We start from the raw sequence: 26416 nt of genomic DNA, 5'->3' as shown, positions 1-26416 counted from the left end.
TGTGTGAGCATATAATGTATAGCCCTCAACATATCCCACCACCGAATATTAAAAATCTAAAAACCTTAAGCAGCATCGCTTATGTGACATAACATGTATGGATCTGACATATGTGTTTGACAGATAAGTGGTGCTTAAGAATTTGAAGGCATTGAAAATTTTGTGCATATAATATTATCTTCGTAGATGATATAGAAAAAATCGTTTGCCATGTTTTCTAAATGAAAACTTCTAAAAGTAAATATTTGTGTTTAGTTAATAAGCGTGTAATTAACATAACAGATAGAATAATAATAATTAATTACAGGCGCCTATAGATAATAGTTTAACGACATGCTTGAAAGTCATTAGAAGTCAGACGTGTTTTTGCATTCTAGAAAAATATATTATGCAAAAAATAAGATGAAAAACTTAGGCAGTAATGGAAAGAGCTCAAAATATACACATGTTTGTCACCGAAACTATAAGAAGAAGACATAGAGTGTATTATACACTCACGTTCCATGAAAAAGTTCCAGTGACAATAGCACCAAATGGGTGTTGTTTGCATTACTTAAAAGTATATAACAGCGCATCAGATTATTACCAACTTAAAACGTAAATATTTCGTTTGGTGTCGACATTTTGTAAATGGAACTTTTTCATTGCTAGTGATTGTATTATTGCAAATTTTCCTTCTGTATAGAGCGCCATTTCCGTCTATTCTCATTGTCTGGGTATCGATCTTTTAAGTAATGGAGAATTTCCATTGAATACATCTAAGCTAAAAGCATTTGCAGTGTATATTCCCTGCTGTGCATTCAGTTATTTTTAGAAAACTATGTTTAGTGTATAAAAACTATGTATATGTAGGTATATAGGTATCTTTACATTGTTTAGTTCAGGCATGCTTTAACTTATTTCCATCACATCGGTATTCTCACTTTGCGTCTCGTTCTATCTAATTTATCTTATTATGTATCTTCAACAAAGCAATATTGTATAATTTATCTTTTAAATATGTATATCAAATAGGATTCTCCCGCATGGTTTGCAACAGCAAAAATTGCCAATGTCACTCTTCAGATACCGTGTGCCCGTTGTGAAAGCAACATGTTTGTATACACTGTAATATTCAATCGAAAACAAATGTATCCTATAAGTATTCCCAATAAAGTAGAGCCCATAATAAAATAAAGCTGAGTTCGCCCTAATCGACCTCTAAGAAACTAGGCCGGGGTTTTAGAAATAGGCAAGTCTTTCTTTTGGGGCAAACATCGGCATTGTAATTCTACCCCCAGATCCGAAACTGCCACTTCCGACCTAGATATTTTGGCGTCTAGCAAATCTATGGCCGAAGAAAACACGCAGCTTCATTTGATTAGTTTTTTTATTGCCTCAAGTCTGCCAAACTTCTTGAAATTTATTGTATTTTTATCCTTATGTGGCTCATCATCATCAGCCTATAGCAGTCCACTGCGGGATGTAGGCCTCTCCTTAAGCACGACTTTCCGCATCCAATAATTACAAGCCACCTTTCGCAAGTTGCTATCCCATTTAATCGGAGGGCATGGTTCCTCGTGATTCCTTATACCAGGGATGCACAGACTTATCAAGACTAGGGGCCACTCGGACAAATTATGATCTGATGACGGGCTGCCAGAAGTTTAGATAATTAAAGACAATAAAGAATTGATTACAATGTTAAAATTTAAAAGGAATTGATTTATTTTGAAGCGTGGCACTAAATACAATCTTTTTTTATTTACTTAAATTTACACGTAAAACTACTTCTTAACATTCGTTTGCAAGGCGGATTCGAAATTTTTGTCGATTTAGTATTGAATAGGTTCACATATATAGGTACAAGCAAATAAGCTGGCACATATTCAGAGCACAGTTTATACGCAACTCCTTGTACGTATTTTTTTCAATGCAGCGGTAAAAGTTCAGCAATTTTTGTTCGTTGAATTTGTTGAGTAAATCTTGGTCGTTTTGAATGTCGATAGTTTCTAACTGCATTGATCAGGATTTTTAAGGTCCTGGACATCCCTCTGCCAGAAAAATTCCATTTTCTTCTACTTAGGGCTGATTTTTCAATAGTCAGATAAATGATATCTGAGGAATAAAATTGTTCCTGTCACTGTCTAATACAAACATTCTGACGCGACAGCATGAGCATTATTCCTCAGATAACTTTTATCTGACCATTGAAAAATCTGCCCTTATTAAATTAAGAAATCGTTTCAATGTCAATCCACGACTTAGCCACCTTATTTCTGTAAGAATAAAACAATAAATCTCCATTCGCTTTCGATGTCATCAGCCTGTGATTGAGTACTTACAATTCGGTCATTTTTTTTAAATTAAATATTTTTCGATTGTACAACGGTATTATTTTTGCTGGCGGCGGGCCACCAATAATCGACCGGCGGGCCGCGGGCCGCGGTCTGTGCATCCCTGCCTTATACTAATAAAGAGCAAGAATTTTTCATATAATATAGGAGATGTTTGTACTTTTCCAACCTCTAATCTATTAAAAATTCGTGTAGCGACTAATGACGTCACCGTATACTACGTGAGTACTCGTGACGTGACCTCTGTCACGTATCCCGAATGACCTTCAACGACCCCCGGTCGGTGCCACCGCCAAATAGGTCACAACACAACTCGGAACAACCAGTGGTGACTTCTGGTGCTTCTGTTAAAATTAACTACGCAAAAACGTAGGAGATTCAAGGGAAAAGTGGCGTACTAAACCAAAAGGAATTTGGGTATAGAATGACAGGATAACTGCGTATTGTGCGTGTAATGGTATCGTTCGTTTCCCATAGATATCTTTTCTAACTTGCTACAGCCAGATGTGATAAATCATGATTATTATGTCAATAGCCTCTGAATCTACATCTCTACAGAACTGACAGAACCTAGTTTTTCGTCACGATTTCCTTTGAAACGTGTAAGGACGAGTGTGACGCTTCAACGGATTACGTCGCGTCGCACGTCAAGTCACGTGACTCGTGTCAAGGTTTCTGTGACGAAACTATCAATTTACATATTAGACCTACATAAGTATCAAAGTTATAAGTTAGTGGAAAATTGTGTTGGCTGGTGTGTATGTTTCCGGGCTTCTGGTTTTCAAATTGTAATACTTTTACATATTATATGTTATGAATGTTATGACGTATGCTATCTAGAACCTACAGTTTTAGATCTAAGGTAAAGATCAATATAATCATCAATCTTAGCATCAGACCAGTGCAGCTGACCTTTTAAGAGCTGAGAACGTTTTACATGATATATCTAGAAAATGCTTGTAGCATTAAGTCCACCCTTTGTACACTTATGTTTATATTTGTTAAATAAAGTATTAAATAAATAAATATATCTTGTCTAAGGTATACTATTGACAATCAACAGGGAGGAAATAACCTCCCTGTACATTTCAATTGTCTTGCAATTATATTATCAAACAATATAACTTGTTTCGAGTTAACTTCTAAATTAATTCATTTTCGTGTACAAGGTTCACGTTCCCCGTTATCATACAATACAGGTTTTTCAAGAAAATATACTACAGGAAAATGTACACTTTAGACTGATGTTATCTACATGCTTAGCATAAATACAACAATTTAAAAAAAAAACTTTTTACATGGACAATTAAGAGAAATGATGTTTTATGTTTTCCATGGCTAAAAGCTATTTGTAAAAAAAATATTAACCATATCTTAGATTAGAATTAGAATTTTAAGAAATGATTTAGTAATGTATATTGTTTAAGCTGCTGGTGTTCCTTTTTGAATAAATAAATATCTTGAGTAATTTCTTATAGCAACAGAAATACAGCACCTGCCTCGACAAATTGAACACAAGTATTGGCCATGAACCCGAGCGGACAGTTCTACAGATTATTCAATTGATACATTATTGTACGGTTGTAGCGCAGTTTGCAATCTGCATTTGTTTCATTGTTGTTTGCATCTACACATTATACAAGCTTTATAACTTTAGCTTCACAATATAACTACTTATAAAGGAGTTGAAATCTTGAAATTTACCAAGACCTACTACAGACGGAAGTGGATTGTTAACTTACCTTGTTTAATCGATTCATTATTTTTATTTAGCAAAACTCCGTTAACAATTAATTATCAGTGGGTATTGTTTAAATGTATGTAAATGTAAATGTTTGCAAAATCGCAGGACTTTTTAGTTGCAATGTTAGTTTATTTATTATTATTACTGTTATTTCCTAGTTCAGAGCAGTATTTTATCTACCTTTAGATTTAAGAGCTGACCTATTTTTAAAATATGTATTACCTATAGTTATCTGAATAAATTTATTCTTATTCTTATTCTTGTTCTTATTTATTTGATGCAATCAAATGTGAGGGAGGCCACATTTCTACTAGGACTTTACGATCAATTGTTCAAAACACAGCCGCTCTATTTCCCACATATGGAGTTGCGTAAGTCTCAACACCCTTCTATTTTCACATCGATATCGAATAAGACTGTAATCGGCAACTTTCCCACAGATCTATGTGAGAATTGTCGTGTGGTTGACGGCAAATGTGGATTGTTAGTGTTTCGATGATTGGGTAATATCTTTTAGAGTCAATGAATATGTCATCTCGATATATTTATAGAATACACCTTTGCAATTGATAGATTTATTATCAATTTAGAATGAGTATTAATGAATGAGCATACCAAAATCCCCGCATGACAAATGAATGAAAGGGTATGGAATATGGATGATTTACTTGATTAGATCTTATCATTGACCCGTTTTCCTATTTTCACATCTTATTCATAATGACCTCGAAAAATAAAAATCATAAAAATGCGTTGTAAGCTTCTAAGTGAAATGATCAAACGAATTCACTTCCGAAAGTATCACTCGCCACACCCCTTTTCTATGATTCAAAAGAAAAACTTTAATATTATTTCGCGAGGGTTTAGTCAGTATAGTACTTGGCAAAAAACCAAATAGATAGTGACAGTGCGATAGGCATTCACACGTATTACATAATCTTTACTCATAAGCGCAACTCAATCAAGAATGCTTACGACGCATTACTGCAGGTGCCTTCAGCTTCGTCATGCAATATTTGTTTTTCAATCGCAGCCAAGAACTTTGCTCGCCATAATAAGCCATGAAAGTCTTTCTCCCTTTGATTTAATGTCTTCCAACTGTTTGGGCTGCAATCCGCTTTATACTGCCGCAGTTATATTAATAGTGTCTATTATAACAACTGGCATTACTTCATAATCGTGCTCTGAAATGTTTGAGATTGCTATATGAATCTACAGTATTAAGCTCTTGGCGATCATTCATTTTCTAAGGGAATAATTGAATATATCTTGATTCCGTTCAAACAAATATGTTTATACATAATATGCCCTCTGTTGATAGCCGGCCAACAAAGACTGCGTCGAGTAATGCTGACGTATTATCATTGTTTTCTAATGAATTAGCTACTTGTACAGCCGTACATACCGTTTGCAACAAGAGCGAACTTTGATCTACAAACGTTACGTTTTGCATTACGTTATTGATTAGTTTACCGTAGCACCTGTTCTATTTACGAGGATATAGCACGATTGTCTGTTATTTTAATTAAACTTTAGTTTGCCAGGATAATTTATACCTTAAAAGAAGAATAAAAATATTGTAAACGAACACTCCAAAAAAAAGTGATAAAGATGACGATGATGACCTTCAGAATGTAAACAACACAAGATTCGGTTCACACACTGTATTATAATATAAACAAAGTTTTATTATTTGGCATCAGTTGTAAAATGTCTCGCTATTGATGGGACTACCTCTGTACTGTGTGATAGTTTGTATTTATTATTTTTTTAAGCTGATTTTAACCCTACACAATTTAAACATACCAATGGAACTATCAACCATACATTATTAAAAACTTGCATAAAATATGGAATTGACCATCAAAGTAGCAGTTCTCCTAATATGTTTAATTATTGTGATTCATCTGATAAGATCTCTCCGCATTCTGTAATTAAATAAGGAAGTATACTTACGGCTAGGTCGTCGCCGAGCACCTAGGTATTATCGTTTTTGGAGATATCAGTTTTATTGCCAAGGTCTACATCTCGTCTCTTCCGATGAAGAAAAAAGCCGTTTTCTAGAAATTTCATCACCAAAACTGGTATAATATATTCATTAATTTACATAATTATACACTGTGTGCGAATGTATTCCTGACGTTTTATTTTTTTAAACTGTGTATACTTGAATGTAGAGCGGACTTAATAACTCTGGACACTGTCCTTTATTAATCCTTGCTTTAAAACGTTAAAATGCAAATCTATGTTGCATTTAAGGGGGTAAATTTTTGGTCTACTAACTAAAATATAATACAGACCTATAACATTATATAGTTAGAATGACTGATGAGGAATTATAAAAATTTATAACAACGGACGAAAATGTTATGTTTTTATTTTTAGGTGTTGTAATATATTTTGAGTAAATGAAATAACACCACTATAATCTATAGTTATTAAAATCTATTGTGTAATTACGGTATTATTAGTAATTATTTAATAAAATGAAAAAATGTGAACGTTAGTATGAATTAATTTCTGTTTTGTTACCATTCTTGGGGCCTAAATAATTAATTAAACTTTAGGTATTCTTTCAATTTAATGTATTTAAAGGAAAGCCACAGTCTTCTTAAATGACATTAGCAAGGGAAAAAAGTCGTATATTCTTTAGAAATCAGTTAAAAATTCAATAATGTCTCAGTTTTGTTACCACAGTCAACAAATCAAGAATTATTTTTAATGCCTGAGGCGTAATTTAAACAACAACACATTAATAACTTTTACATAGGTTGGGGAATAACTAATATTTAAATAATTAGACCCAAATAAATGATAAAAGTAAAGAGTTTTAAACAAAATAGTACAAAATCTTCGAACAAAATGCAGGGACAGCTACAAAACGGACGGTAACAAAATAGTTGGGCTTGGTTTACATGGCACCAGCACAAAATTTGAACATGATGAATCTAAAACATGGGCCCAATTTTACATGAAATTCACTTCAAACATCTTCATAATAGGTTTAACTCTAAATTGGGTTATATCGCTCGAAAAAACACATTTATAACAAAAAATAACAATAAATAAACAGTCATAGCAATCCGACTTCCGTTATTAAAGTCGCCATGTAAACCTGTCGATTTTGTTACTTTTTCGTTCCAACTATATGTTACCGTACCCTCAGTAACAAAACCGAAGTAACAAAACACTCCCACCTAACCTTTGAAAAAATATATTAGCCGTCCAGTTACTAGCAGTGATAAACAAAATACCACAATTTGTTTAGCATTAACCATGCCTTTATATATTAATTTATCGAAAGAAATGTGTTAATAAATAATTGATTAAGGTAGTAACAAACCTGACGACAAATTTGGTCACAGTTCGACTGGTAATAGAGACAGTCTCACTGAGCTACCCACGGAGGCCTTTTTCATTTTTTTAAGCCGGCAATATCTAATATGTTAGTATTGCCATATTTTAAAAACGAAAAATAAGCATTTGGTAAATTTTCTATAGGAAAAAATGCGGTAACAAAACCGACATTTTCGGAAGTATCAAAATTTGGGCCGCAATTGTTTTCGATTTAAAAATATAAAACTGCTATTTTTCGCACTTTTAATGATGTCAAACGATAATTATTTAGTAGATCTTCCATAAAAACCACTCCAAAAGTTCGGCTACTTAGAAAAAATTTGAATAAATTGAGCTTAAAGTTTCATTTTATGCTGGGGACAGGGCAAAAACGTGGGTCACGACTTGTTAAAATATTTTTGTAAAATTCAGTTTAAGCAGGATTTAATTACATTTTAGTTTTAAATATAGTCAATAAGTTATATTTTCAGTTAAAAGGCATTTTTTACTAATATAAGGAAAGAAATCCCTGCAAATAAATAAAGAAGTTGAGGGACATGCCAAAATGGCCGTTGTTATAAATTTTTATAATTCCTCTGATACATCATTTCGCATTCATTAAAATAAAACCCAAGTAATTTTCTCAGGGGCAAACCATTTCAAACACTCTCAGCCAAATTGGTTTCTAACCTAATTGTGTTGACTAGCTCTGAAATTGAACAGATCTATTTAACAAAATGAGTTTCTGATTAAATGAAGAACCTCAGCTTTCGTCGGTCGTCTGTGTAATTTTACTTAAAACAAAACAAACAAAATTTGTATAACTAGTCTAGCAACCAGTATATCAGACACGTTTTCAAAGTCTCACGTTTTCTCCAAGTTGTCAACATTGGGTATATTGTATAAAATAAATACGTTCACTTTCGATATTAGGTATCTATCGAGAAATTCGTAAAACATACACTATGATAGATAACATGAAACTAACTAAAGTTGAATAAACTTTGCAAGCATACAACTAATTTGAAAATCTTTATATATTCTAGTAATAAGTAAATATGTACCTTGTTATAGTTGAACTTTTTCAGTCTTTGCCCTTTCTTGAGACACTTCATAGTAACTTTATCGTTAATATTACGAGTAGGTTGTTGTTCATAGTAAGTGGCACAAAACTGGGTCTCTACATGAATATGTAAAATATTTGGGTTCATTCACCCGACATAATATTTCCAGTATAAAGTGAAGGCCTGATTCGGTATCTCCTCATGAATAATTACTATTATAAATGTCACTCGGTAGTATTATAGCTTCGGTAGCTTTCGAACTTTCTATGATAAGTATGTATGTGTATAAGTTACCTTTAGTTTATCAGCATTTTCTGTGACCCCATTACAGTATTAAATATATTATTGATTTCCTTAACATAAGCATAGGTTATGTGCCCAAGGATGTATAGCAAACTAGTTCAGGGTGCGTCTGATTTCAACCAATAGCTGAAATGAGGCTTTCTTCCCTTATCTAGTCGCCAGGAGGGTCACTCTAGCACAAAAACAATAATTCGCTGCGCTACTGCACTTTCCACGACTCTATCTTGTTCCATTATCAGTGGAAATTAACCGCCTGTTGATTATTCTGTGTAATCTGTCAGGTTGAATCATGCCTATAAACTTTATTTTTACTACCCAAACTGCGTCTGTTAATTTGCATTCAGCTATCTAGCAATTTGGCTACCGGTCATATTCGTTTACACTGAGGTTATGAATCCCATAACTTTATTGAAGCCAATGGAGCCACGTCGACCTAAATTAGCTGCTCATACGAGACTGCGGTGTGGACTAATATTGGCACATGTTAGTGGTTATTGATCTGTTTCCGATTCAATATTTGCCAGCTATGAGCCGTAAGCTGTACAATTTATTGCTGTTTGACCACTTTACTATGGCTTTGTTCCTCGTAATTTTCATGTCTATTGAATTTTTGCATACTCACCATTTTCTGGACTCAAGCGGGGGTAGTTCAGTTGAATGATGCGCCCGCTTCTCAGGACAGAGACACAGGTTGAAATCACGACCATCATTAGTAAATAAAAATGGGAAACTGTATACGCTTTTATAATAAACTAGCTGTTCCCGCGAGCTTCGCTTCGCCTTAAAAAGTTTTCCCGTGGGAATTTCGGGATAAAAAGTAGCCTATGTTCTTTCTCAGGGTCTAGACCATATGTATACCAAATTTCATTCAAATCCGTCCAGTAGTTTTGGCGTGAAAGAGTAACAGACAGACAGACAGACAGACAGACAGACAGACAGACAGACACAGTTACTTTCGCATTTATAATATTAGTTAGGATTATCAAATGAAACATTAAACCTTACTGAGACTAAATTTAAGAATTTTGTAAAAACGACATTATGTAGTAAAGCTTATCCTAACTAATCCTAACTAATATTATAAATGCGAAAGTAACTGTGTCTGTCTGTCTGTCTGTCTGTCTGTCTGTCTGTCTGTTACTCTTTCACGCCAAAACTACTGAACGGATTTGAATGAAATTTGGTATATATACGGTCTAGACCCTGGGAAAGAACATGGGCTACTTTTTATCCCGGAATTCCCACGGGAAAACTTTTTAAGGCGAAGCGAAGCGCGCGGGAACAGCTAGTTATAGTATAAATGATTATCTAAACGACAAAAACGCGTGGTCTTGTCCACCTCAGCTAAGGCATTTGGAAAAATGAAATAGATATGCTTGAGTAAAATTGTATTATAACTAGATATAAGTAAAATTGTATTAGTTTTAAGCAAAAAGTTGAAAAGATGCTCGAGGAGTTTCTTTCGCCATTTCTTTCCTCCTTAATGACGGAGCCTTTGTGAAATGGTGGTAGATTATGACTTTTGACAAGTAATTCTAATATTCTACGTCAAAGAAATAAACGATTTCATTTCATAAACCATATTTAGCACATCAGTAAACCAACGTGGTGGGAATGGTCCCAGTTTAGGAAGGGTATATGCAGCAGATTTCATTTCAAAGGTTCCATATGAGATTGCCAGTGCACCCACATAAATAACAGAATATATTTGAACTACTGCTGATAATGTTCAACAAATTTTCATTCTAATTAATTTAAATATTTAGAAGCGACCTTACATTCCAACCGTCAAGTATTCCAAGTTTTCCAACTGCGCTCGTCGGGATAAACCCTCACATAAACCAGTACCAATATTTATAGCTTTACAGTTAGTTACTTGGGGCTTGTAATGCTGTACTTGGTCTTCTGTATTCAGCACCCTTTGCATTCTCACTGCTACGACTTTCCTTGTTTTTCATAGCTTGCAAGAGCGAGATGAAACGAAAGTTTCGATGTGATATTGGTTGCAATGGATTTAAATTAAGATATTATATATGATGGTGTTTGGAATCTCCGTTTATGGTAATGACTGGGGCAGCCAAGCTAAAAATATCTACCTCGACTCAGCGCAGTAAGGTACTGCTGGAATTTATTCTAGAAAAGTTAAAGTTGCTGTCTGTTTGCCTTTCAGATATATTTTAACATAAATTTTGTATCATTTTAACAACTGTAACACACTTTTATAAATTATACATACCATAATTATATTACATTTAACTCTGACTGTTTGCTTTAAACCTCAATCTGGATTCAAAGTTGCGACCACTTCCTTCTTCCTATTGAATCAGTGCTGCAAACGTACCCTGATAACAAAGTCAAACAGAAGTAAACATAAGCATTACTCTTGCGAACGTAATACATTGTCCCAGGGCCGCGTTGTCGGCGCCACACGGCATCGGCAGAGTGCCAATATCATATTCGTTTCACACAATGTGTCGCTCTGGCATGTTAAAATCCTGTAGGCTTACGAATGATAGCAATGAGACAATTTTTTATTGGAATTACACGAAAGGAGCCTCTTCTAGTGCTTCTGGCACACCAGGACAGTCAGCGACTGGTACTAATCTGTCTGGCTAATCCTTTTAATGTGACAAACTTAGTCCTGATCTAGGGCCACTTGCAGAAACATATTAAATCTAGATTTAGTGTCAAATGTCGATTTAATAAACGTCAGTCCATATAAAGTTTGACTCTAAATCGAGATTTAACACTAAATCGAGATTTAACACCAAATCTAGATTTAACACCAAATCTAGATTTAATATGTTTCTGCAAGTGGCCCCTAGGGTTTCTCAATTTCACAATATCCATAACACAACGTTGATTTTATTTTTCTCTACGAGATGCTATTGATCAAGCTCTAATTGTAAATAGCTGGTTCATATATAAGTAAACACAATTTATTTAATTACTCTATTGTCATGTCTGTTTTTATTTTCACCCGTAATGTTTGTCTCGCCATTGCATTTCATGCATGTCCGTCCTTTGATGTCTTCAATTATTTATTGTTATTACGCATTCACTTTTGCTAACACAGTCCTTCTCCAACTTTCTTGTTTACGACTGTTGCAGTCATTTCTAAGTTGGGACAGGGATTCTGGTGTTCGTTTTACAACGTTGTGCAACTTCGGCAGTGCATCCATTGTTGTGGTACCAGAATATGTTTACCCAATTTGTCTTGTGACGAAAGCTCTTTAAACTGAGAAACGATGTACGCGTTGAAACGCACGTAGACATCTCTCCACAGATTCGACACTATCATTATGATATTTTAAATCACCTATGTCGTTTTCAATTGATAAACTCAAACATTCCTAACCTAAACACAATTTTTCCTTAAATGACTCATTTGGAGTTATTTAACCTTCGTTGGAGTATTAAAAGCTAATTTTATGGAAACACTTAACTTAATACATTGACATAGGCCTTGTGCAAAGAGGTCACGTTTTAGTTCATAGCATAATTTATTAGCAAATGACTCAGTGCAGTTATCTCTTACTTTTCCTTATTTTACGTGGTCCTTTCACTGATCTGACTGGCTTATCCTCTCACCATGGTGACAAACCCTAGTTGCTGAACTAATGTGCTTGTCACTGTCATGCTAAGACGAAGAAAGGTCCATATCAAAAAGTAGTCCTCTGAACTCCCAAGTGATTACAAGTGCAAACTTGACCTCATTAGAACATAAATGCCGAGCAAACTAGAAGCAGAATGTACAGGAAGTTAACGTACATGTTGTAGTATGATATCCAGCTGTGGAATATTCTATTCTGGTCGTATACGGAACCAGGCCGGAAGGAGTTGGGTGTGGGCAACATAATTCCATTGTGCTTGTTTGCAGTATACAATACAGTAGTCGTATCAGTTCTATGTGTACATATAAGTTGAGCTACTACCTTACCTCTTGTTTTAACTGAGACTTTTTAACTCGTAACTAGAGATATAGTTTACATGTTTTAAGTAGGTAGGTGCACTTTAGCTGATGTCAATTTCTGAGAATTCACACATATAGTCGTGTATTGTATCGTTATAAGGCAAACAACATATTTAACTTAAACATTAACACTTTTAATTAGTAGAAGGTTTTTTGAAGTTGTGTTGGTTAATTAGCCAGTTCTAAAGTAAATATTTTCATTGTAGAAATTATGAAATTCGACCTATGTATGGTAAAAAAAATCTTTAGGTATCCATGTATGATTAAACTTCTGGAAGTTTCGCTACAATAAACATGCGCAGGTAGGCAGTAGGGAAGTGTTTATGAGGTTCATAAAAACAGGCAATTTTTCTATTGAGGTGTTTACACCCAGATTGCAATTGCAGTTATTATCCAATTGAGTAGCTCCTTAATTCGCTTTGATACCAAGTATCATCCTTGATGTGCCTTTCAGTATCGAAATATTTCTCCGTGGCAGTATTTATTGTAGATAATGATAGTAGTCAGTTCATTAACATAGGTATAATTAAGACGTCTGAATATCAAGACGAACTGACATATATAACAAAAGATGAGCCATTAGGGACAATGAACACAAATTGTACTTTAAGAGCTTTATCCTTGAACCTTATTTACATTTTGTCCCTTTCTTAGCCAATAAGAGAGTCGTATTTAATCTCGTTTTAATTCTTGGCATCAAGTACAACAATTGGCACGATCCCGACCTAAATCACTACCGGTGCGTCGTTAAACTGTTTTGATACCTTCATTCTCGTCTATAGAATTACAAAAATGCCACTCCAAAGCTATTTAAAGGAGCTCTTTGCGTTTCTTCCTGCCATGTCTTTTCTGATCGTCTGAGATCGTATGACATGTCATGTATAATGTTTTGGTTGAATTTTGTCTGAATCGATTGATGCTATTGTAAATGTAATTAATTAACTATAATTGGGGGAACACATAAATGTTATAATACCTGCGACAACGACAACACAAAATAACATAATGCTATTGATAATATCTCGTAACATGTTACAATGTATGCAACCGATAAAAAATCTAATAAGCAGGAATCTTCACGTAGTGCTCTAGATTTGATAAATTTATGATCTTATTTAGTTGGGAAAATTCCTTGCGACCAGCGAACGGAATTTATTTGATCCGCCGTATCTGTTTGAGGTCACAACTGTTTATTAGTCGAGTACTGTTTGCGTATCTGTGTTCGATTAATTGAATATTCCCTCAAATATTTTACTTTGTCGTAAAATTCTTAATCATGAGGCACAATCGCTCCTTCACACTTTAAGTCATCTCTGTCTTTTATATTATCATCAGCCTACTAACGTGTCAACGATATCCTCCAAGTCATTCTATTCTCGTCATTCTACAACTCCACCTACAAAACACGTCTTTAAAAGTACTTGTGGCGTAAAATAAAACACATACCAGACAGGACACAGAATGCAGTGTCTACATTTGCAGTAAACGTTGTGCGTACACGCAACGCGCATTGAGCCTGTTCTATATTTAAACACTAACCGCCACTCGCGCGACACCGAACGCATAAATATGAGGCCGCCTTGCCGGGAGCCGGATCCTCCGACAAAAGAGGTTTAAACCTAATTACTACTAATAATAACACTCAAAGGTGGCAGACATTATTCACTTCTTTCCACAAATATCAAAGGTAGTCACATAATTACGCTAAGCGTTTTCCAATTCCCATGTCTAATGAGAGGATTCATCGTGGAAATTCATGAAATGAAAATGATGCAGAAGAAACGCAACTAACAGTGAGGTAGATTGAGTGAATTGAGTCTTATTTTAAAACTGGTTTCTTGTTATCCTCCTGCAGTACTTTGGTAAAACCTAATTCGATTGACCGGGAAATTTAATTAAACATAAATACGTATACATTTGTGTTTATCGGACGACCTTTATCGGATTTTACAGTATAATTGAGAGAGATTTCCCGAGAAATTATCTCGAATCGGAATTCGATTCCATTTGTTTTTCTCTCCAGTTCTGCCATTTAATATTTTCTTATGAAGTCCCGGTACGAATAGTCACCTGACCTGACCTACCCTCGTGACATTTAACAATGTAAAAGCTTATTTAACTATTCAGTAAACACAAGGCGACATTAATAGCGTGCAACTGCAGTTCTTGCAGCTATTTATAAACACGCGTTATCTGGGCGACCCGAAGGCGTGGCGTCAAGCGCGCCCGATAACGGACTTATTTAATAAACTGCTTATTTGTTTATATTATAAATGAAATTATTATCGAATTACCGCTTTGTTTCCGATAAAGTGTGGAAATTTTATAATATTATTATCGCTTTCTCCAAAAATACATTAGGATATTCTAGAAAATCTAGATGATAAGCTTTCGATAATGTGGTTTGCAATGTGGTACCTACTAGTAAACTTTATGCACTTTTATAATTATTGGCGTTCTCACATATAAATGTATTTTATTTGAGACAAACAAAACCTGATATTTAACAGATCAAAATAGTATCAATTGCAAGAATGTTGTAGTGAATGGCGTTCCACAAGGTTGGGTATTGACGCTGTTTTTGTTTATTTATCATTTGAAATGTGAATCTTGTTTATTAAGTTTTTGTAAGGTGTTTATTTAAAATCAAGAAATTTTGTTAATTTCGAAGTAGTAACATTCGTCTTTTCTAGATGGTTAGTTAATATGTTATCACGATAATATGTACTTAAATAATAATTAATGAATCATTAAGTACAGATTATTAAGTATTCAAATGAATTAATTAACCTTTTTGAGTAAAGTAGATCAGATACATCATGCAACTTTCATCCTATACTAATAATAAACTTTCAATTCTTTACACATCTAACGCAATTAAAATGACGACATGTCAATCCTAACACTTGTTAGACCAAATTCACACTTGCCATTTTCATTATATACAACAAATCTCACATAACCAATTTGTCCTCTCAACTCAAACCACCAACACAAGCGTGTCTCTTATTCTCTTTCAACTAGAGTCTGTAATTGTCCGTTGTCCATTACTCTCAGAGGCCAGTGTAGTGAATGGTTGTTTGTTAAGGCCGTCTAGTTGCTCTGTGATCAGATAACGCGCTGGGCGCCGAGCCGTGATACCCGGCGCCTCAGTGGCGCTAAGAGTACAAACTACAGCCGCGACTACGACTAATTGTAGTGTTGTATCTTCAGGCAAATCACAACTGCCACTCACATTAGTGTGCGGTGGTTTTGCGGCTTGTTACCGAGTGGCCTTGTCTAGTTAGGAAGCTTTTTGTGTGTATAAACCTTCGGGTTTAACGCCTACACCGTCGTTAACGAGTGACGTTGTAGCTTGTAGGTCTGCCACGTTTTGTGGGTTTAGTACTTGAGACTTTGGGTATATTCAATCTTTACTAACTGTCTCATCTTTTTGCTGTTCACTACCGGTGATTAATCAACCCACATTGTTTACTCCGACACTAACTTCGTTATTGTATATGTTTTAAAACATATTTGTTCGAAGCTGTCGCACTGCAAGGCTGTTGGCTAATGAACTGTGCTCACGCTTGTACACACGTGCGTGGCAACGTAACGGATATCGCTCGTTATCATGTTTGGTAAACTGTTGACCGTAGGTGCTGCGTTTTTAACTTTCAAGATAGTAAGCGCGCTCCAGACTCTCGATAAAACTGCACGAGACGGAGCGAATACGACAGCGTAAAGTCGGTTTTTTAAATCTCAAATACTAAATTGACAGATTCTGAACGGTTCATCAACAGTCGATTGTCCCGCCAATAGAACGATACGTCACTTAATCGCGGGTAAATTGGCTGTTGATAAACCGTTGAAAATCTGACAATTTAGTATCTAATATTAAAAAACGGAATTTAGAGACCCTATTTGGTAGGTCTAAGTTTTATTAGTGTAAAGTTTTGTCGAGAGTCGAGACCACAGACAAAACCTCTCATAGATAGTATGGAGCGGGCTTTATAGTGATGCTCAAGATACAACCTAGATTTTTCTGCGGTTTGCGAGTGCATTGTACAAATGATACAATAAGAAATACGTAATGTTAATGTTTCATGTTCATGACTAACGGTAGCAGTCAATGGTTACGGGCTGGTTATTGTATCTTGTTACTGATTGAATCGATTAGAGAATACAGTAAACTAGCGAAAACATTTTTACTGTAAGACTCATAGGTGGAAGATAGATGAATCGAAGAATACTTTTCGATCCATACAATACAAACAACCCATTTATGATATCAACAAGCACCCAACAGTGGATGATAAAATTAAAATGTTTGGGGATACTCTGAACCTATAGAACAGTCCACATAAATGGTCAAGCTGTAGTCTACGTCTAATCCTTTGAGTAGATTTCTGATGTATTTTTTATATGCATATTTACATTATATTATATGCAATTTAGTTTGCTGGCAAACTGCAGCACACAAGAATGCATTGTGTATGTAAATTCCTTTGTTCCCCCCCGTTTCGTCGAGACGACCCGATAGCAGATGAATACAAATTTAAGAATCCCAACAAATTACACGATAAATTTATTAGCATGGATTTACTTTTTAGCTTACAATACGAGTAGTTTAAGGTACTTATTATTAAAATGACTGTGGCGAGACTTCACAGAAAGCTGCCAGTCGGGGGACCAAACATTAATTTGATTTTAGAAATACATAAATTATATCAAGGAATAACTAATATTTTTGTATTTTTTCTTTAATACTAATAGCTTTTAGGTGTTTTCTAATACGACGTAAGCCGTAATAAAAAAATATAAGATAATCATAGACACGTGACAAAAAACAAGTTACACCTAAATTCTTATGTTAATTGTTTATAATTTATGTTATATTATGGTCATAATAACGGTCTAGTTCCTGTAATAATTCATGTAAAGATACGCATTATTAATAAAAAAAAGCCTAGATTTTAAAGCGGAAATGTTTTTTATCGCAAAATATAAATTATTTAGCTACTTGTATGACAATGATATAACACCACCCACGCTTTTATACAAACTAAATTATTAACTACGTCCCTATCGTAGATAGTAATCCATGGGTACTGTGTACAGGGTGTTAAAAATGGTATAGTAAGCAGATAGAGGGTCATTCTGAAGAACTTTTTCTCTACAACCTTTGAAATATCGCGAGAAAAATCTGACAGAAGTTTAATCCTTACGATATTTGGGACGCGTAGCTTTTCCGGCACCGTAGGTTATTTTCCAAGTTCATGTGGTTTTTATTGGCGGTAAACATGAACATAATTTTATATTGTCATAAATAAAACCTGTCTGCGCATTTGTAGCCGGCAGTAGGTAAAATACGTAGCGGTAAATTGGAACACGACCTTGTCCACACATAATGGGATCTCGGATTTATAAGTCGTATCTCGGATTTATATGTAAATATGGAGCTTATCTCACTCGGCGAGTGAGTTTATGTCTAAAAATGATTCGCATTTGGATTGTTTGGCTCTTTTCTTGAACTACACTTACCATCTTCTTACTATTGGAATAGAATAAAGAGAATGAAACAAGCAAACCCGAATACGATCGTTTGTTTTGCTGAAGCTTCAAGAAAATCATATGCTCTGTTTATTTAAGATAATAAATAGGTTACGAAAACTACGTAAGTCATTCATTCATTCATTCATAGAACAATCGTAATTTATATGGTGTATCTACTTAATTAATATGCAAAAGCTCACCATCACTAAATACGTAATTTCCCCAAATAATTTGAAACAATTTCTAACTTTAATATCCTTGTTATATTTTACATGTAGTAAAATAGAACTACACTCGCGAGCAACCAAATCGACTCAAGCCTTCACGGCGCACATATACATTGATTTTCCTAAAACGATAAATGGTAAATATAAAAGTGATATGTCATTCGAAAGCTGAAGAATTAGGCTTTCAATTAAGATCAATACCATAAAAAAAAACTAAGCGCAGATTTAATGACGCATTTTAATTGCCCGTCAGTGTTAATTACCTCATTAGGAATCCACGCCTTGCGCTACCTGATCCCGCTATAAAACCTTTCCACATCCGGTGTACCTTATCAGTCGCTTGTTGCAAGTTGACCGGTACACATCTCGTTGCATTGTATTCCTTGTTTTCGCAAACCCATGGATACCACACCAGAAGAAGCTGCTCAAGTTGTTGCCTTGCTGCAACAAGGGTTAAGTCAGCGAGCAGTCGCTGCCCAGCTCCACTTGAGCCAGTCTGCTGTATCCCGAGTATACAGACGGTTCCAAGAGACTGGTGCCTTCAATCGAAGACCAAGAACGGGCCGCCACCGCTGCACTTCAGAGAGAGACGACCGCTTCATTGTCTCAACCTCGCTGCGCAATCGACACCTTACGGGCGTTGATGTGCAGCAAGAACTGAGACGTGTACGACAAGTGGCTGTCAGCGAGTGGACAGTGAGAAGACGCTTGAAGGAAGCCAACTTGACACCAAAAAGACCTGCATCAGGCCCCAAATTGACTGCAGGCCACCGACAAGCGCGTCTTCAGTTTGCTCGAGAGCATCTCGATTGGAGCATTGCGCAATGGCGGTCGGTCCTGTTTACTGATGAGTGCAGAGTGTGTCTGCATGGCAGTGACAGGAGAGGCCGGGTCTACCGGCGTCCGGGGGAACGATTTGCCCAATGTTGTTTCGCTGAAACAGTAGCATATGGCGGCGGTTCCTGCATGATGTGGGCTGGTATTTCTCTAGAGGGAAAAACCGCACTTGTTTTCGTGCCTGGAGGCGGCCGAGGAGGCGGGTTAACAGCTGATCGGTACATCACCGATATTCTACTCGGTCATGTTGTGCCCTATGCAGAATTTGTCGGTGAAGACTTCGTGCTAATGCACGACAATGCCCGCTGCCACACGGCACGAGTCAGTCGGCAGTTTCTGAGAGAGAAGGAATTGCGCACGATGGACTGGCCTGCGCTCAGTCCTGACCTGAATCCCATCGAACACTTATGGGACGAGCTCAAAAGAAGAGTTCGGGCCAGGAATCCAGTCCCTGCAAGCGTGGACGAGCTGAAGACAGCTTTATTAGAGGAGTGGGACGGCATTCCTCAGGAAACTGTCAAAAAGTTGATAAGGTCTATGAGAAACAGGCTGCAGGCTGTAATTAGGGCAAGAGGGGGCAATACAAAGTATTGATTTAAATAAATAAATTTTTATCTTAACATTTTTTGTTTAATTTGTATAATACGATACCCATACCCTTTTTTCCTAAATTCCCGTTTTTCCTACAATTGCGTTCAGACATCATTTATTTCAAAAATGATGAATGGATTTCAATAATAATGATATCAAATTAAAGCTGACATCTTAAGCTTTTAAATGACATATCATTTTTATTATTTCTATTCATAATTTTACTTGTATTAATGTATGTTTGCGCCGTCAAGGCTTGAGTCGATTTGGTTGCTCGCGAGTGTAGAAATAAAACTTCCTAGAAACTTATTTGATAAAGTCTTGCCTTTTATATTATGAGGTTTTATGAGAAATTCAATTTTGCTTCCATGATTTTACAAAGCCATAGAACAAAACTTTTCAGAATTACTTACTGAGTCTGTATTAGGTTTACATATATTAAGGTGCTGAAAGTTCCGTTTCAGTATGACCTTGATTCAACCTCGAACCGTGATTAGATTACTATCACGTTCGATAAGATTACACGCCATTCATGTGCTATTTATTTACATTAATGTACCTCCTAGATTAAAATATAATATTTTTCAAATGACTTTCTTTTGCCATTTCTTCTCAAGTCCCCGCTGCAACGGTCAGTTATCGGCGGGCGTAGAGAAAAATACACTTTATCGCAGTTCGTGATAAATACGGCGCGATTATGTGATTAAACAGTAGCTATAAATCTACCAAATATTTCTAAAATATAAATTTCATCTACCTAAAGGCACGGTGAGGTAAATAAAAAATAATACATTTGCTTTTAGGCCGTTTTAGCTCTAATGCCTTAGAGAAAGTGAGGTTTCCCTGACCTATTTAAGTCAGGGACGAACTGGAAGGTCGGAGCAGCGACTATCTGCAAGGCTAGATTGCGTGCCTAGATCCAGCTCTCGAGATAAATACTACATCACTTTGACTCCTAAATATAGCCATGTAAAACATTCGATAGTTTTATAAAGCTTCTACATATGGAACTATGGTTCATGGCAGTAAGATACCCTAGAAATATACACAACATTTATTTGGACGTGGTATGTTTCTAAAGATATCTATAATTATGTACAATAAAATAATAATATAAATATTACTAAACGTCTGCTATACTTCCTGCAGTAAATTATATCAAAGTTGTTTCCGTAGAAAGTGATAAACGTTTGACGTGAATCGGTTTACAGCATTCAATTGTTATGCAGAGCTGGGTTCAAATTATTAGTTATGGCTCTACTACTTGCTTCCTTATTGGTGACAGTAATAAAATTACTTGTAGATTGTGTTAAAATACAGTGAGAACCTGGGGGTCACTGTATATGAAGAAAAACTAAGTTTCGAAGCGCTGCTGCGCGAGCTAAGACTCTATGTCGTTGTATTGAACGTGCGGATTACACGACAGCTCTTTTTCGTTCGTTTTTCTGTTTCTTTCGTCTTTATACAGGGTGTTGCAAAAAGGGTATACTAAGCCGAAACCTACATGTGCAGCATGGTATATCTAAGCCCAAAACTGAAATCAGAATTTGAAAATTCGGGAAAAAAAAATCATTTTCCATAGAAACTTTGTTGGTCACGTGACTTTTTACTATGGAAAATATTATTTTTTTTCGCGAATTTCCAAATTCTGACTTCGGTTTCGGGCTTACATATACCATGCTGCACATGTAGGTTTCGGCTTAGTATACCAATTTTGCAACACCCTGTATACTGATATAGAGTAACTCTAAAAGAGTAGCCTATGTTCTTTCTCATGGTCTAGACCATATGTATACCAAATTTCATCCAAATCCGTTCAGTAGTTTTGGCGTGAAATAGTAACAGACAGACAGACAGACGCAGTTACTTTCGCATTTATAATATTAGTTAGGATTAGGATGTAGCGCCATATGTCTGTAATGTTATGTATGATGTCAAATAAATAAATATGCACCTCATGAATGTCATTATGATAGTGAAGTATAGTAGATAAGTGAATATGTTATTTAGTGTCAGTTTTTACAGCATAGTACATCCTCTAAAAGTACTCACTAGGGCATGCAATACCGCAATACCGGTATCCGTAATACCGGGATCCCGGACAAAATTCCCGCTTTTTTCAATACCGGTATTGAAGTAATACCGGAATCGGACTTTTTTAGGCTATAATTAAAGCGATTAAGATTTAATGAGCCCTGTGTTCCTATATACCTACTGTGAAAGCGCACTTGTTCCCAACCGTTTAATGCAGTTTTCGGCTGCTAGAAATCTACTGTTGACCATGCGTAAACCGACACCGGATGTAAAAAAGTAATTTATTCTAAAATTTAAACTGTAAAACTTAATTCTCGTAAAAATCTACAACAAAATACAGAATATGATTGCATTTTCTTGTTTTATTTTGACGTATACGACCTTTAAACACAGTATATGCCATTTATTACTAGGAAGTCCAATACCGGTATTAATACCGGGATCCCGGTATTGAGTTGTAATACCGGAACTCAATACCAGTATTGAAAATTTTTCCGGTATTGCATGCCCTAGTACTCACACTATTTCGATCAGTACTCTAGTTACGTGGTTGTATTACAAACGGATAATAGATTTTAAGATTAGGTTATAAATATTTTACAGCCCTACCTACTGAGCATGCAGATTATACGATAGACTTTATTATATTATTACTTACGAGTAAAAGGACACGCAATTTCTAGTTATTAAACCTTACATGTTAAGGAAATCAAGACTAATGAAAGTTTATAATATATACCAGAGGAAAGCATATTTATGTTCAAATAGTGTCAAGTGCACTATAGAATTTAGGAATAACATTTATGTTTTCAGAAGAAAACAAAAGTCACCCCCGAAGTCACCCCCCTTTCTTGGTATACACCACTTTTGCAACACTTTGTATAATGTAAGAGATAGGTGAGATCGACGTTTGGTGTTCCAAAACAGTTTTCAGCAACAAACACCAACCTTGACCCATCAAATGAGGTAGTAAAATTACATAATATATTTCTGCGTAAGAGAGTAAATTCAGATTTTCATTCAGATGAGTGGGTGGTTCGCGTTTGACGTGTTTCCCTGATTTCTATGTTTGTGTTTTTGCACTTTCGCTTTTATACGGTGTTACGTATAAAAACGAACCCCAGACAGATCTAAAAATAGTTCCACAAGTTATAGTATTTATAGAATTGTTGCGACGCTATTTGTTAAACGTTTGTTGGCTGACGTAGCAGTGGCATATCTGCTCAACACATAGCTATTTTAATAACCGTTGGAGTAGGCAAATTTCCGAATGGTATTATAGTATTTATTAGTACAGGAATACCTGGTAGCGTCAAATCCTCCTAGATACAGACTGGACTTCCTTCGGGGAAATATATTGAGCTGTGGATGTCGGAAACTCAACGCGTCATGCCAATCAGGTGGGTTAGGGGCTGAACTGTGGAAGACCGTGGCTGCTTCGAATTTCAAATAAGCGTTCTAAATTTAAACGGTTGGTTTTTGTTTCGAACTTTAAAAGCTGAATCATGGCACGTGATTGGGGGCTTGGCTGCATCAGACAATTAAAAACAAAAATAGAACAAACCGACATGACTCTTTCTCCTAGCCATTTGTTTATACGATCCTTTCTCTCTCTACCGCGGGTGTTTGAAAGAGAAAGATGCTAATTAGAGGATACGTAAGGGTGGAATGTAAACATTGAAGTGGATTACAGCGAGGCCATAAAGTATCGAAAATGTTCGCGATCTTGTTTGACAAACTGCCAACATTGTAAAACATTTCAGAGCTTTTTCAGATAATTAATTTGCTTGGAGTGATTAGTGCGTAATGTACAGCCGTGTGCTACTTTTTACTTTAAGTAAATGTTTCTTTCTATTCTTGTGTTCGGGTTTGGTGACCGCTTATTAGTTATTTATGTAGTCTATCGTATAGTGGCACGATAAAGATGTTATACTTTAGTCAAATATCAATATCCAAACGTAGAAATCCTTAATCACTGCGTCCACTTCATCGGCATTCCCGAAGCCGTTTCACCATACATTTATGACAATCCGTTTGATGCGATACGTACTATACCGATAGGCTTACCTTTAATCCTCTATTATCATTCGTCTATAAATTCAACATTTGCTGAAGGCTGCTAATTTACTCAAATTATGTGTTTTGTAGTTATTGGTAGGGCATGGAGCTCGTCTCTCTCATTACTATCAACATATCGTCGAGATAAAGTTTTTTTCGGATGAAACCTGAAAAATTCTAATTGAAGATTGAGCCTAAAAAAGAGACTTGAAGCAGTATTTTAGGCGAGTTCTTAAACGGAGATAATTCTTGGTAGTTGATTATATAATTTATACTTATACATAATACCTTCGGAAATGCATAATGTTATTTTCCGATCGTTGGGTACAAGAGGACTAACAATTGCTCCCATAGCCCCTGACGGTCAGCATCCCTACATCCCAACCCAACATCTGTACACCATTCGTCAGCCGACGTCATTCGATCTCAACTCGTGACTCTCCGCTCGAACTGTACACGTCACAGACGCTATTCTTTCACTAAAAATAACAATGTTATCTTGCTCCCAGCTAAGTGTGTTCATTCTTTTGTGTTGTGTGACTAAATCCTTTTACTACTTCAGTAGATGGAATAGTAATTCGCTGTGTACGCCGCAACGGCTGGAATGATTTTGAGAAATTGCAAGCGTAGGAGCACAGATTAATGTTAGTTACTACGATAGGTGTCTATGCAACGTGCACCAAATCTTTTTTCTTCTTTACTCCTATGAACCACATAAAACTAACCTACCTACTTGCAAAAACTAAATCATGCTAGCAACTTTACGCTTTGCAGCAGATTGGATCTAATGTCCCGTGCAATTGGGTTCAGCTTCCCAGCTGGTGCAGAAAATTGCATCTGCGGGAAAAAGATAGCGAAATAAAGCTTTTTGTACGAAATGCCTGGAAACGTTCATATAATAGAGTGTGTTTTTCTTGGTATTAGAAATAGATTGTTTTTTGTAGCTTATTATGGCTATATAGCTTTTCTTTGTAACTTGTAAGTCGCCGAGATTAGATATTTCTTAATTGGCGCGGAAAATTTTAATGCTATACATTCATACAGTATAATATTTGTAGTGCAACCAAACGTCCATTGTAGAACTTTTATTTTTGACCGAAGCTATTTTAGTAATATCAGCTTATTTTGTGATTACAAATCAATAGCTGTAAGTTTTGGTTAGGCTAGGGACCTCATTGTTTTTATTAATATGTTACGATAATCAGCATTTATTTTATTCTAAAAACATTCAGCAGCTACTGAAAATATAAATAAATTAGTTTATTCAACATTTTCTTATAAGGAGCGTCAAGTCAAGCGGTAAATCGATTTTTCTTACAACAGCGTGCCGAGTTATAAAAACTGAACAAGTAAATAAATTAGTTCCAATACCTTTATACATATAGCACATACCTACTTATCTTAAATATGAAAGAAATTGCTTATGTTAATTTATTAATAACACAATAATTTCGGTACTCTTTCTAGCTCTAGCTAGCCATTATGCTTACATCATACGGATCATACACTATGCCCCTGGAAATGCTGGATAGTTTACTCCTCATGGACATCATTATTACAGTATGGAACTGCCAAATAGAGTCGCACCATACATAACGTGACCATTTATTTTTTTTGTCAAAGCGGGACACCTGCGAAATTTCATATCCCTCAAAGATATATATTATATTATCTTTCTTTCTTATCTTCTTATTACACTACATAAATCCGAATTACTTTTTTACGAATATGAAAATAACGCTTTTTTAAATTAATGAATAGTTCTAGTTAATTTTAAGTTTCCGAATAACGAAAATTACGAAAAGTTGATAAACGAAATTTCAAACGATAGATTTATTAAAATGACCAAAGTATTTTTTTCAAATGTAATGATTTCGATGTTTTAAATGGTCGATTTTTTATTATATTGAATTGTTCAAATAACGAATCCCAAAGTTTTAATATTCCGAAAACATAAATCCCCGAACGTAACTTAGTTAACAATTTAACTTTTTTTTGCTACGCTCCGCTTTGATTTTCAACATCTATATGCATCTAAACGCTCCTCCTAGCTTTGTTCGTCGTCGCACCTATCTTAGGTTTAGGTCCTAAGGTTTTTAAGGTTAAACAACGTAAAAATCCGAGCAATTGTTTTGCTTTGTTGTGTAATTTAACAACAAATACTACAAATAGTTTTCTATTTAACAATATTTTTGCTCTGTATTTGAAACGCTCCGCTTTGTTTTTCGATATCTATGTGCACCTAACACGCTCCTCCTCGCTTTGATCGTCGTCCCTCGTCGATCTTTAGGTTTTGGTTCTAAAGTTTTTGAAAAGTTCATTTTATTTTTGAAAAAATGGCGAATTATCATTATTTTCGGTCCGGATTTGATATTTTC

The 26416-nt window shown here is 35.4% G+C and overlaps 1 protein-coding gene across 1 annotated transcript in view; it reads left to right on the top strand.

Moving 5' to 3' along the window:
- Nucleotides 1-26416, top strand: part of LOC105385764 (pre-mRNA-splicing factor ATP-dependent RNA helicase PRP16) — a 66808-nt gene that overhangs the window by 21371 nt on the left and 19021 nt on the right. The gene's annotated exons all lie outside the window — the stretch shown is intronic.

This window comes from Plutella xylostella, chromosome 29 (genome assembly GCF_932276165.1).
Source record: "Plutella xylostella chromosome 29, ilPluXylo3.1, whole genome shotgun sequence".
Classification (NCBI taxonomy): Eukaryota; Metazoa; Arthropoda; class Insecta; order Lepidoptera; family Plutellidae; genus Plutella; species Plutella xylostella.
This window is presented reverse-complemented; position numbering and strand designations above follow the sequence as displayed.